The following is a 4408-nucleotide window of genomic DNA, read 5'->3' as shown; positions in this document are numbered from 1 at the left end:
ATGATGATGATGATGTTGATAATGATGATGATGATGGTGATAGCGAGGCGCCTGACATGTCATTTGGTCTTAGTGGTAAGTGCACAGCATTTTTCTTCAGCAGCTCTCATCTCATGTACAGTGTTTTAGCCACGAAAAAAGAAAAGGCACAAGGTAAAAGAAAAGATAAACAAACTAGAAATGACCATGAGGTCAGATAGGTGGCCTCGGCAAGCCAACCTCCTCTGACACTACCCCGCCTTCCCTCCGGGGCCTTTCTGCGCGTTTACTCTTGCCGAGTAGGAGCTCCATGGTTGGCAGACTTTTCAATACGTTGTTTTGTTTGCGGTCGGTCTTAACGACTCCCTCGTCACGACCGACTCTGGCCACCTACTACCCGCTCTACTCTCTCCAGTACTCTCCACACGCTCAGGGGCTAGAAATTACCGTTCGTGTATCACATAGCGAGAGCATATTTCCCATGAGCATTTTATTTGTATTTCTTTATGACTAGGCTTCAAGATCCTCCAGGGACGTTGCTTCGTAGTATCTTTCTTCCCTCGCGGTTTTACGCATTACGTAATGTACGCGGAACAATATGGACGATGCCGAAAAGGTATGCTACTAATCAAATTATGAGCAGTTAACCTCTTATGACCTGTTGTCGCGATTTCGCATCATACCGGTTTTAAGCCGCACCACCAGAAGAAAACATCTGTAGCCGCTACCCCTGCGCTCAGAGGGAATCCACAGATGTCTGGCAACACGTGGAAAAGGCAGCGCCATCTATCGTCGATTCAGTAAAGAGCTGACGGCTGCCATTTCTCCAGTTGATGCCGACGAAGAACATTTCTCACTATCCATCCATTGACATCCGTCTCCATTCAAGGTATGTAAGTTTTTTGAATATAAAAAAATTTTGCATGATAGGCACTTGGTTGAATAATGCACGCAGATCACGTAAATAATTTGTTTTTGAAGATTAGTTGTTTTTTCAAGCGTGTGTCGCTTTGTCGCGTTTTCGCATCAACAGGCTGTAGCGTCCCGATTTGTGCACAACTTCGTCTTCCTCGGCATGTGGTCAAAAAACTAGTAATTTTTGTTTTTTTCAGTTATTCGGTGCTTTTTGTTCGTGATGGACACCAGAAGGTTCTACGGGATCAGGGTTCCACCCGTTGAAGAAAGCGAAGATAGCTGCCTCAGCGACAGCGATTCGGAATACAGCCCTGACACAGTACATGCTGCCCCATCAGATCAATCTGGGCAGTCTGGGAGCGACACAGGTGCGCAATTTTTTGTTTGTTGGGCGAGTTGCATTCGGCTGCAATGTGAAACGCCGTCAGCGTTCTTTCGTGTTGTATTGCAGTGGCGCGTCTTTTTCTTTTGAAGCCAAAAGCTTCACTACGATAGTCAACACCGCGTTTGTCGGAGCACGAGTGACGTCACGCACTGCGCAGGCTACTGCCCATGTGCGCCGTCGCTTCTCCGCGCCAACGTTTGACCTTTCGCCGCAGCCGTGCGCATTTGAAAGGAGGGGTATATAAGGCGCGCTTGCCCATAGAACAGGCGCACGCTGCCGCGCGCTATGCGTCATCGTTTGACGTTCGCCGCAAGCGCGTGTTTATCGCGGATCACCGCAGCTTTTCGCTTCGAGATATCCAGGCCCTTAGCTAAGCCCCAGCCAATTTTTTCAAGCCAAGGTTTTTGTGGCTTCTCAAATGTGGTTTGCGACCTCGCAGTGATTTCTTTTTCTTTTTTTGTTTGCAGATGAAGAAGGTGAAACGGAAGAGCCGTCAACGTCAAGCGCAAGAAGTTTCCTCTGGAAGCAAGTGAACCATCCGCGGACATGCCACCCTCAATGGGAAGACGGTCTTCCAGACCCTCCAGATGAGCCGAAAGCTCCCATTGCGTACTTCCGGTATTTTTTTGACGACAAGCTTCTTGAGGAGATTACAGACCAGTCCAATCTCTATGCAGTGCAGAAGAATGCCAACAAAGCATTGTGCCTAACACGCGCTGAACTGGAGCAGTTTCTTGGGGCCACAATGTATATGTCCATATACAGGCTTCCGCGATCGCGCATGTACTGGAACCGCGAGATGCGAGTAGAAAAAGTGGCAGAAGTTATGTCACGTGACAGGTGGCAAGCGATAAAGAACAGCCTTCATTTCAACGACAACAATCTCCTACAAGCAAATGCTGGCAAAGACAGGCTCTTCAAAATTCGACCACTCATTGACAATCTGCTGCTCAAATTTCAAATCCTTCCAAAGTCACAGATGCTGGTGGTCGACGAGCAAATTGTGCCGTTCAAAGGCCGCTCCTCACTCAAGCAGTACGTCCCTAGCAAGCCTCACAAGTGGGGCTACAAGATTTTTGTACTTTGCGACACCCACGGACTTGTCTCTGACTTCTCTATATACACAGGGGACATCCGCCCTGTTCCTGGATTACCTGACCTTGGAGCAAGCTCTAATGTTGTGCTCGAGCTTTCGCGCTCCATCCCAGAGAACAAGAGCTACTTGCTCTTTTTTGACAACTGGTTCACATCCATAAAACTGCTGGTAAATTTGCATCAGCGTGGTATTCCAGCAATGGGAACTGCACGCGCAAACAGAATTTCTGGATGCCGACTGCCCAGCGATGCAGAAATGAAGAAGAACGGTAGAGGAAGCCACGTGGAGAGGCAGGCTACTATTGAAGGGGTCGAAGTCCGAGTAGTGAAGTGGTACGACAGCCGGGGAGTGAATATTGCTAGCACATTCGGGAGTGCCCAGCCTCTAGGAAGCTGCCAGCGGTATGACCGCAAAAAGAAAGAAAGATGTGAAGTTGAGCAGCCAGCCATTGTGAAGGCTTACAACACTTTTATGGGTGGAGTCGACCTTCTCGATGGGCTCATGGCGTACTACAGAATTTTTCTGAAGTCGAAGAAATTCTACCTGCGATTTTTTTTTCATTTTGTGGACATGGCTGTTGTGAGCAGCTGGCTGCTCTACCGGAGGGATTGTGATGCTCTAGGAATCCCAAAGAAACATCAACTGGATCTTGTAGCGTTCAAGGCTTCTCTAGCCAGCTGCCTGTGCAATCAAAACAAGGACGTGATGAAGAAGAGGGGCCGGCCGTCTCTTTCCGTGGAAGGAGAGCTTGAGAAGAAGAAAAGAAGAGGACCAGCAGCTCCAACACCTAATGCTGAAGTCCGTCAAGACAATGTTGGCCACTGGCCTGAAGTGTCGCAGCAACGACAACGATGCAAGATGCCTGGCTGCAAAGGCCAACCTGTTTCCTTCTGCACAAAGTGCAAAGTTCATCTGTGTATAAAAAAAAGTTCAAATTGTTTCATTTCTTTTCATAAGAACTGAGATACAAATGTGCTAAACTCAAAGAAATGAGCTCTCAAGTGTGTTTGAAAATAAACATTTTTTGATCCATTACGACCTGTTGTCGCGTTTTCGCGACATAGCTGTAACTTTCTTCCTAAAACCCCGACACGCATAAAAGTTGCTGTGTAACTTCCTCATAACCAGAACATAAAAAGCCACAGCAAAAATAATTTTTTTATGCAGTATGCTAAATTCAGGCTAGAAGAGGTTAAGCCAGCCATATTCCATTAAGGGCCTAATGTAAGTAAGCTAGTGTAAGTTAGCGTAAGTAAGCCACGATTAGGCGCACAGGAAATATAGCAGTATACGCGTATAACCCAGCTGGTCTCGACTGCTGAGGATACGAAACGCATGTTTTTCGTGCAAGCATCATATGTCTGTCGTAAATAGCAGAAAAATAATCATTACATATGCCTAACACTTCGACAAATATGCGCAGAGTATTTTCCTCTGAAATAATCAACATGTATTCTCCACACGTATTCGTCCTAAAGTATTGTATCTTGATGTTTATTCCGACAGACTTGACAAGTATTTCGTCTCATCATACACGCAGTACGCACGGGCATTATAATATAGAACAATTTCTGTTATCAACCTCTGTCTGTCGTATAAGAAGCTGTAAACATGATGCCATCCGTCATGGATACACTATCATCGCTCCACGGCTCATTTCGCGACGTCGCGGTTAGCATTATGTGCAAATGTTGACGCTGTTCATATATGTATACGTGGAAGGACTTGTGAGCACTTTTATCCTTTTGTGGGATGGTGACTGTCCCTATACTACTGGACTAAACTGCCGGTGCTAATGTCTGTGTAGGGACACTTTTTGCGTGCTTGCGACTGTATTGCTGTGCTTAGAACGTACTTCTTATCATTGACTTTTTATTTATTGATTGTATTTATTATTCATTAAGCTTTTGCCGGGCATTGGGGATTTCCGTATAGCTGGCACAACAGAAGCCCATACCTTCTAATCTATTTCTACATTTAAAATTTAAAAAAAGTATATTTGTTTAATGCAAAACCTCTCCGCAGCCGACTCT

At 46.0% G+C, this 4408-nt stretch overlaps 1 pseudogene; it reads left to right on the top strand.

The window, feature by feature from the left end:
* Nucleotides 1-651: 651 nt before the first annotated feature.
* Nucleotides 652-3410, top strand: LOC126541793 (piggyBac transposable element-derived protein 3-like; annotated as a pseudogene).
* The last annotated feature ends 998 nt before the right edge of the window (nt 3411-4408 follow it).

The sequence above is a fragment of the Dermacentor andersoni genome, chromosome 2 (genome assembly GCF_023375885.2).
Source record: "Dermacentor andersoni chromosome 2, qqDerAnde1_hic_scaffold, whole genome shotgun sequence".
NCBI lineage: Eukaryota > Metazoa > Arthropoda > Arachnida > Ixodida > Ixodidae > Dermacentor > Dermacentor andersoni.
This window is presented reverse-complemented; position numbering and strand designations above follow the sequence as displayed.